This window comes from Piliocolobus tephrosceles, chromosome 10 (assembly GCF_002776525.5).
Source record: "Piliocolobus tephrosceles isolate RC106 chromosome 10, ASM277652v3, whole genome shotgun sequence".
Taxonomy (NCBI): Eukaryota; Metazoa; Chordata; class Mammalia; order Primates; family Cercopithecidae; genus Piliocolobus; species Piliocolobus tephrosceles.
Window position 1 is genome coordinate 10,737,363 of NC_045443.1, and position 10,178 is coordinate 10,747,540.

At 44.2% G+C, this 10,178-nt stretch overlaps 1 pseudogene; it reads right to left on the reverse strand.

The window, feature by feature from the left end:
- Nucleotides 1-9,377, reverse strand: part of LOC111526627 — a 14,541-nt pseudogene extending 5,164 nt beyond the window's left edge.
- Nucleotides 9,378-10,178: the final 801 nt, after the last annotated feature.

Genomic DNA, 10,178 nt, shown 5'->3' on the forward strand with positions numbered 1-10,178 from the left:
TTTTTTGTATTTTTTAGTAGAGACAGGGTTTCACCGTGTTAGCCAGGATGGTCTCGATCTCCTGACCTCGTGATCCGCCCGTCTCGGCCTCCCAAAGTGCTGGGATTACAGGCTTGAGCCACCGCGCCCGGCCTAAAAATAAATAAATTAAATAAATAAATAAAGAATTGCAACAAGAGGCTGGACGCAGTGACTCATGACTAATCTTAGTACTTCGAAAGGCTGAGGTGGGCAGATCACTTGAGGTCAGGAGTTCAAGACCAGCCTGGCCAACATGGTGAAACCCCATCTCTACTAAAAATACAAAAATTAGTTGGGCATGGTGTCACATGCCTCTAATCCCAGCTACTTGGGAGGCTCAGGCAGGAGAATCGCTTGAATCTGAGAGGCAGAGGTTGCAGCGAGCTGAGATAGTGCCACTGCACTCCAGCCTAGGCAACAGGGCAAGATACTGGCCCCCGGTGCCCTAAAAAAAAAAAAAAAGAAGAAAAAAAAAAAAAGAATTGTGAGAAGAGGTAAGTTAGGCTTCAGGGAAAGGGCAAAATGTAAATGTTGACTATTTGACACTTAACCCTAGTCTGTTGAAACGATGAGGCTTAACTTCAGAGATGCTGTGGAGGACTAAAGATGACTGCATGTTTGTTTGTTGCCACTCTTCCCAGGAAAAGGTGGAGTTTATTTCTCTTTCCCTTAAATTGGAACTGACCCTGTGGCTTATTTGAACAAACAGAACATGGTGAGAACTTCTAAGAGTGAGCCTTAGGAGATATGATGTTTCTTCACGTGCTCTCTCAACCCATGATTGTGCTGTCAGAAGGCCAAGTGAGGCCAGGTGCTGTGGCTCATGCCTGTAAACCCGGCACTTTGGGAGGCTGAAGCGGGTGGATGACCTGAGGTCAGAAGTTCGAGACTAGCTTGGCCATCATGGTGAAACCCCATCTCTACTAAAAAATAGAAACATTAGTCAGGCATGGTGGCACACACCTGTAGTCCCAGCCACTCGGGAGGCTAAGGTAGAAGAATTGCTTGAACCTGGGAGGCAGAGGTTTCTGTGAGCCAAGATCGTACCACTACACTCCAGCCTGAGTGACAGAGCAAAACTCCATCTCAAAAAAAAAAAAAAAAAAAAGAAGAAGAAGCTCAAGTGAGTTGGTGGGGATACTACATGGAAGATAACTGAGGCTTCTGCCAACAACCCTATTTGGGATTCCCACTGGCAGCTAGCAGCAACTAGCCATTCAGCCATTCCTGCAGCCCAGCTAACACTATGTAAAGCAGAATTCCTGCCTGATCAACACACAGAATCAAGAAAATAATCATTATTGTTGTTTTTAGTCACTAAATTTTGGTGTAGTTTGTTAAATAGCATCATTCAGGGAGTCGAGGAGGATGCTCTTCAAATGGAAAGGTATCAGTGATTCACGAAAACTTGTCAGTAAGGAGTATTTGAAAGACCAGCTGTCACTGCTCTCAGTACAGCTCTGCCTGTCACTGTATTAGGCTGTTGTTGCATTACTCTGAAGAAATACCTGGTCAGAGGCCAGGTATGGTGGCTCAAGTCTGTAATCCCGGCACTTTGGAGGCCAAGGCAGGTGGATCACCCAAAGTCTTAATCCCATCATCTTCTTCCTAAGCTGAGGAGGATAAATGTCGCCTCAGGACCCTGTGATTGTGTCAGCTGCACAAATTGTTTGTAGAGCATGTGTGTTTGAACAATATGAAAGCTGGGCATCTTGAAAAAAGAACAGGATAACAGCAATGTCCAGGGAACAAGGCAGGTAACTTTGAACTGTCCGACGGTGAGCCGGACGGAACAGAACTACATTTCCCCTCTTTTGAAAGCAAATAGGAGAACTATCGCTGAATTCTTTTTCTCAGCAAGGAACATCCCTGAGAAAGAGAATGCACCCTGAAGGTAGGTTTATAGACGGCCCCTTTAAGGCTTGCTGCCTTTTACAGTGGAAGCTGAAGGGATGCAATAAGCCCCAGTCTCCTGTAGCGCTCCCAGGCTTATTAGAATGAGGAAAATTCCCGCCTAATAAATTTTGGTCAGACAGTTGTCTGCTGTCAAACCCTGTTTCCTGATAAGATGTTATCAATGACAATGCGTGCCTGAAACTTCACTAGCAATTTTAATTTCACCTCATCCGGTGGTCCTGTGATCTCGGCCTGCCTCCATTTGCCTTGTGATATTTTATTACCTTGTGAAGTATGTGATCTCTGTGACCCACACCTTATTCGTGCACTCCGTCCACTCCCTCCCCTTTTGAAAATCCCTAATAAAAACTTGCTGGTTTTATGGCTCAGGGAACATCATGGATCCTGCCGACGTGTGATGTCTCCCCTGGACACCCAGCTTTAAATTTCTCTCTCTTGTGCTCTTTCCTTTTATTTCTCTAACCAGCCGAGACACTTAGGGAATAGAAAAGAACTCATATAAACATCGGGAGCGGGTTCTCTGGATAATGTGGGAACATTTGGAACTTTCTAGAGTTCCACAAAAAAAGTTGCTGAATGACTTTGCCCAAAATGCTGACAGCAATATGGACAATAAAATCCAGGCTTGGTGATCTCAGATGGAGATGAGCAACTTGTTGGGAACTGGAGCAAAGGTAACTCTTGTTATGTTTTAGCAAAGAGACTGGTGGCATTTTGCTCCTGCTCTAGAGATTTGTGGAAATTTAAACTTGAGAGAGATGATTTAGGGTATTTAGTGGAAGAAATTTCTGTATAAGGGAAGCAGTGCATAAAAGTTTGGAAAATTTGTAACCTGACTATGCGATAGAAAAGAAAAATCCGGCCAGGTGCGGTGGCTCATGCCTGTAATCCCAGCACTTTGGGAGGTCGAGGAGGGCAGATCAAGAACAGCCTGACCAACACGGAGAAACCCCGTCTTTACTAAAAAATATAAAATTAGCTGGGATGGTGGTGCATGCCTATAATCCCAGCTACTTGGGAGGCTGAGGCAGGAGAATCGCTTGAACCTGGGAGGCGGAGGTTGCAATGAGCTGAGATCTTGCCATTGCACTCCAGCCTGGGCAACAAGAGCAAAATTCCATATAAAGAAAAAAAAAAAAAGAAAGAAAGAAAAGAAAAATCCATTTTCTGGGGAGAAATTCAAGCCAGCTGCAGAGATTTGCATAAGTAGCAAGGAGCCTATAATCCCCAAGACCATGGGGAAAATGTCTCCAGGCCATGTCAGAGAACATCATGGCAGCCCCTCCCATCACAGACCCAGAGGCCCAGGAGGAAAAGTGGCTTCATGAGCTGGGTCCAGGGTCTCTGTGCTGTGTGCAGCCTGGGACTTTGTGACCTGTGTCTCAGCCGCTCCAGCCGTGGCTGAAAGGGGCCAACATACAGCTTGGGCTGTGACTTCAGAGGGTGGAAGCCCCAGGCCTTGGCAGCTTCCATGTGATGTTGGGCCTGTGGGTGGACAGAAGTCAAGAATTGAGGTTTGGGAACTTCTGTCTAGATTTCAGAAGATGTATGGAAATGCCTGGATGGCCAAGCAAAAGTTTGCTGCAGGGGTGGGTCTCTCATGCAGAACCTCTGCTAGGGCAGTGCAGAAGGGAATGTGGGATTGGAGCCCCCACACAGAGTCCTTACTGAGGCACTGCCTAGTGGAGCTGTGAGAAAAGGGCCACTGCTCTCCAGACCCCAGCAGGGTAGATCCACCAGCAGCTTGCACCGTGTGCCTGGAAAAGCTGCCGACACTCAATGCCAGCCTGTGAAAGCAGCCGGGAGGGAGGCTGTACTCTGCAAAGCCACAGGGGCAGAGCTGCCCAAAACTATGAGAACCCACCTCTTGTATCAGTGTGACCTGGATGTGAGACCTGGAGACGAAGAATTCATTTTGGAGCTTTAAAATTTGACTGCTCCAGTGGATTTTGGACTTGTATGGGCCCTATAACCCCTTTGTTTTGGCCAATTTCTCCCACCTGGAACAGCTGTATTTACCCAATACCTGTACCCGCATTGTATCTAGGAAGTAACTAGCTTGCTTTTGATTTTACAGGCTCATAGGTGGAAGGGACTTGCCTTGTCTTGGATGAGACTTTGGACTGTGGACTTTGGGGTTAATGCTGATATGAGTTAAGATTTTGGGGGACTGTTGGGAAGGCAATGATTAGTTTTGGAATGTGAGGACATGAGATTTGGAGAGACCAGGGACAGAATGATATGGTTTGGCTGTGTCCCCACCTAAATCTCAACTTGAGTGAATTCCCACATGTTGTGGGAGGGACCCGGGGGAGGTAACTGAATCAGGGGGGTCTTGATTCCTTCTTACTCTCCATGTCTCTTCCTTCTCTCCTCTCCCTTCTCCCTTATCTCTTCTTTATTTTTTCTTTTCATCTCCTTCCTTTCTTTTCTCTCTGCTTTCCTGTGAATGTATTATTTTCCAAAGGAGGTATACAATTTATGTAGCATAATCATACTGTACTTACTTTTTAGTTAGCATAGCCTAACACGTGATAAATGCTCTATGAATATTAGCTATTATTATAATTTACATTAATATTTAATATATGAGGTAATTTATAGTATTTCATCTTAATATAACTGTATTGATACTATATCATATAATTATTATGTACTGCTATGGTTTGGATATGGTTTGGCCCCTCCAAATCTCATGTTGAAATTTGACCCCCAATGTTGGAGGTAGGTCTAGTGGGAGGTGCTTGGATCATGGGGTCAGATTCCTCATAAATGGCTTGGTGTTCTCCCCATAGTAATGAGTGAGTTCTCACTGTATTAATTCTTGTGAGAGCTGGTTGTTAAAAAGAGCCTGGCTCCTCCCTCCCCTCTCTCTTGCTTCCTTCCTCTCTTGCCATGTGATAGGTACACACACCAGCTCCCCTTCCCCTTCATCCATGAGTGGATGAAACCTGTGTCCCTCACCAGAAACAGATGCTGGCACCACGCTTCTTGCACAGCCTGCAGAATCATGAGCCAAATAAACCTCTTTTCTTTATAAATTACCCAGCCTTGGGTATTCCTTTACAGCAATACAAATGGACTAAGGCATATACTATATATAGTTGCATATATATATTAAATTTATATAATACAAATAATCCTGTATTGTAGTTACACAACATATTAGTTACCTATGTAGCCCAAAATTTAACAGCTTTAAACAAAAAACACTTATTTTCCCAACATTTCTGTTGATTAGTAATCCAAACATGACTTAGCTAGGTACCTCTGGCTCAGGGTATCTCACAAGGCTGTCATCCAGGTGTTAGCTGGTGCTGTCATCATCTCAGGGCCCAACTGAGAGAAGATTCACTTCTAAGTTCATGCACGTGGCTTTTGGCAGGCCTTGGGTTGCTGGCTTTTGGTTCCAGACATCAGTGCCTTGCCACATGGGCATCTCAATAAAGCAGCTCACAACATGGCAGCTGGCTTTGTTCAGAGCAAAGAAGAAAGCAGGAGAGCAAGAGGAAGAACCAAAAATAGAAGCCAGAGTCTTCTTGTTACACAATCCTGGAAGTCACACCCCATCACCTCTGCTATGTTCCATTTGCTAGTAGTACCTAAGACCAGCCCACATTCAAAGGGGGAGGATCACACAGAGGATGAAGAACAGGAGGTGGGAGGCCAGGCACAGCGGCTCACGCTGGTAATCCCAGCACTTTGGGGCTGATGCGGGTGGATCACTTGAGCCCAGGAGTTCAAGACCAGCCTGGCCAACGTGGTGAAACCCCGTCTCTACTAAAAATACAAAAACTAGCATGGTGGGGTGGCTGGCATCTGTAATCCCAGCTACTCGGGAGGCTGAGGCATGAGAATTGCTTGAACCTGGGAAGTGCAGGTTGGGAGTGAGCCAAGATCGCACCACTGCACTCCAGCCTGGGCAACAGAAAGAGACTCCCTCTCAAAAACAAAACAGGCAATGGGGATCATTGGGACTCTCTTACAGGCTGCCTAGTATTAATACATATAATTTCTAAAACTATATATTTATTATATAGATGTGCTTAAATTACTAATTATATGAGTTATTATTAATAACTATATACATTGAACTTTCCTGTTTTAAACCATATTTGCAAATTCCAGAGTTTCTTTCTCTCTCTCTCTCTCTTTCTTTTTATTTTGGCAGGTCGAATGAGAAGATAATTAATGAATGAATTTTTAGAACTTGTCCTGTTTTGTTTGTTTACAGCCAGTTTTATCAGAGTTATTTATATCTTTTTTGTTGTGGGTTCAGGAACTTGAGCAGAATCTTAAACCTGGATCAAACATTTTACATTTGTGTGGTCAAGAAAGTATGACTGTAGCAGTATAAGACTGACTACCAGTGCCATCAGAAAATTTACACAAAGCAAAATGACGAGACAGAAGCACTAATTATTGTAGATATAAATTCTATGTGTTTTACATGAGACAACTTTTACAGTCTTACTGCCAAAATTCCTTTATTTTAAGACTAGCTGTTGTCCAATTTTTCTGCTTTGAGGGAGCCTATTCCTTTTTGCTCTATTGCCCCCATATCACTTCAATACATTGATTGCTTGTTCCACTTGCTGAACTCCAGGTATACTACTCTCAAACTGCTTACTTCCCTAAAACATTATCCTCTACCCCCTTGCATTTGACTAAGTTTTGGAATGTTAATATTTCAGAAATAGAAAGTTACTATTTCAAGTCTTCATCTCAATTCAATCCGGTTGACCAAATTTAGATTTTTTTTTTTGAGACAGGGTCTCACTGTGTTGCCCAGGCTGGAGTGTAGTGGTATAGTCATAGCTCACTGCAGCCTAGACCTCCTGGGTTCAAGTGATCCTCTTGCCTCAGCCTCCTAAGTCGCTGGGACCACAGGCATGTACCACCATGCCTGACTAATTGAAAACAATCTTTTGGCCAGGTGTGGTTGCTCATGCTTGTAATCCCAAAACTTTAGGAGGCGGAGGCGGGTGAATCATCTGAGGTCAGGAGTTCGAGACCAGCCTGGCCAATATGGTGAAGCCCTGTCTCTACTAAAAAATACAAAAATTAGCTGGGTATGGTGGTGGGTGCCTGTAATCTCAGCTACTTGGGAGGCTGAGGCAGGAGAATCACTTGAACTCCGGAGGCAGAGGTTGCAGTGAGCCGAGCTTGTGCCATTGCACTCTGGCCTGGATGACAGAGTGAAACTCTGTCTCAAAAAAAAAAAATTTTCTTTTTCTTTCTTTCTTTCTTTTTTTTTTTTTTTGCAGAGACAAGGTCTTGCCATGTTGGCCAGGCTGCAAATTTTGAGTTTTAATGTGCTAACCGTTATGTCAGCTAAAGAGGAGTAAGACAGCCTCTGCCATCAAGAAACACTCAGCCTAAGCTAGGGGCAGTGGCTCACGCTTATAATTCCAGCACTTTGAGAGACCGAGGCAGGGGGATGACTTGAGCCCAGGAGTTCGATACCAGCCTGGGCAACATAGGGAGACCCCATTCCTATGAAAAATAAAAAAATAAGAAAAAGAAACACTCAGCCTAATAGGGATTAAAGATATGTAAAAGAGTTTAATAAAGTGGATTATATAATTACACAAATAAACAAAGAGTTGATTTAATAGAGGGAATGATTAACTCTTCAGAAGCAGAGGGGACCAGGAAAGGTTTCTGGCAGGAGGTGACATCTAGGCTGGATTTTGATGGACAAACAAGTGTTCCCTAGCCTAAGTTTTCTAAGGACATATGTCCTTTGGCATCTAAGTCCATCTTTTGTGTTTGGCTGTTACTACTTCATTGCTTCATTCCTCTACACACACCACTCCCTCTTCCTGCCCTCCCTGCCTCATATAACCTTCCCCCTTTCTTTTCCTTCCTTTTATGGGAAATTTTTTGTGTGTGTGTTTAGCTCCTGGGTTTAATTTCGTTGGATGGGACTGTAGTAATAACGTTTCTGTACATTTGCCCAGAGGCCTTCAGCTAATGGGTGTATTCTTTACAGGCCAATAAACAGATGAATAAAGCCAGCCTGACATCTCACATCTCTGTCTCTCTCCTCTTTCTTTGCACGTTGCCATCTTTCCCAGACATTTTATAAAAACTAACATTTTCCTGGGTAACTCAAACACAGATTGCCTTCATTAAGTCACTTCTATACCTGCCAGTCAACCCCATGAGGGGCTTTCTTCTTGCTGGAGAATGTGTTGTCTGCCCTCAGGAAATCCAGCCTACATGGGATGGAAGTATGGGCTGCTGCTCAATGAGTCAAAAAGAACCCCAGGAAATCATGGGCTTGTAACGCTGGATGGCATTTGCTGGTTTCTGACCATTGGTGCTGATTTTGACTTGATGTAATTAAATGATCAATTGATGTACGATGCAACGGAGGCTGATCAAATCACTTCGGGAAAAGCAAATCTGGGGATCTCTACGCCTGGGGATCCAAACCTGGGCTCTGAAAACAAACGGGGAACTGTAGTAGAATAAAGGGCCCCCCATAGTTGCCATGAAAAAATTAACCAACCTTGGCCAGGCGCTGTGGCTAACACCTGTAATCCCAGTACTTTGGGAGGCTGAGGGGAGCAGATCACTTGAGGTCAGGAGTTTGAGACCAGCCTGGCCAACATGGTGAAACCCCCTCTCTACTAAAAATACAAAAATTATCCGGGCGTGGTGGCGGGCGCCTGTCATCCCAGTTACTAAGGAGGCCGAGGCAAGAAAATCACTTGAACCCAGGAGGCGAAGGTTGCAGTGAGCCAAGCTCATGCCACTACACTCCAGCTTGGGCAACAGAGCAAGACTCTGTCTCACAAAAAAAAAAAAAAAAAAAAGAAAGAAAGAAAAGAAACTAACCAACCTTGAAACAAACTGCATTCTCAAACGTCTCTAAAACCCAATAGCATATTGTTGTCCTGTTCTTCTACCAGTTCCTGCCTCACTACCTCTCCTTTCCTTCTAGGATGCTACTTCCTGCCTGTTCTCTTCTTCAGCCCTGCTCTGAACATTCTGTTCCTGTTTTCACTGCCCCAACTCCAGACTACCTCCTACAACCCCAGGAGAACACCCCCTCCCACTGCCTGGGGAGGCTCTCCTAAACTATAGCCTCTAGCCAGGCCAGCACATTGAGGTCATTGCTCTCCCTGCCAAATGACTGGCCTGAGTTCAGTGTCTCCATCTGTCTGAGCTTCATGGAAAACTTGATCGTTGCTCTAGGCTCTTCATTCTATGTCCTGCCTTAGCTATGTCCTGCTTTGCATTTGCCTTTTTGTTTCTTCTCCCCACACCCTTTTCTTTCCCTGACTCTCCTCAGACTAGAATCACATCTGTTTTCTAGCCTCAGCCCCCTCACTGTGGAGCAGATGGAAGAAGAACAAGTTCTGGGGCAGGAAGATCAGGAAGAGCTGGGCGTAGCACTCGGATTGCTCTGCGGACTGACCAGATTCCATGTATCTTAGAGATGTAGCATTTACCGCTCCCTCGGAGGTCCCAGAGGTGCTTACAAAGTGCGATTTGCTCTTTCTTGCTCTCAACTAGACTCCTTCCTTTCTTCCTTTCTTCCTTCCATCATACCCCCCCTTTTTTTTCTTCTAGTCTGTAATTTATTATTACTATCTGCTCTCTATCTCCCTGTAGTTTTCTCTAATTTATTTCATCAGGGAGATATATAATGTGGACTAAAGGAGCTAACAGATAACCTGAAACTTATGTATTTCTATGGCGTACAAGGTCCACCATTCCTCTGACTTGAATTTCTGCAATGCAAGTTTGCTCTTGAATTCAAAGCGGGAATGTTTTAGTGGTTGAACCACTAGAGTCTCTATGAATAAGAGCAAATACAAAGTCTTTAAAATTCCTGGATCAAGCCTGAGCAACATAGCAAAATCCTGTCTCTACAAAAAAATAAACATAAATTCACCTGGCATGGTGGTATGCACCTGTAGTCCCAGAGACTTAGGAGCCTGAGGCAGGAGGATCACTTGAGCCCGGGTCAAGCCTGCAGTGAACTGTGATCATGCCACTGTATTCCAGCCTGGGTGACAGAGCAAGACCCTATCTTAAAAAAAAAAAAAAAAAAAAAAAAATTCCTGGATTAGAGAAAGTGTTATCTACACATTACATGATCTAAGGAAAAATATTGGTAGAAAATAAGGCAAGCATAATAACCTTGCCTTTCAGTTTTCTTTGGGTATCTGATTGCATTTTATCCTTAAGATCCCAGAAACCCAGATTCTTAGTTAAGCTCAAAC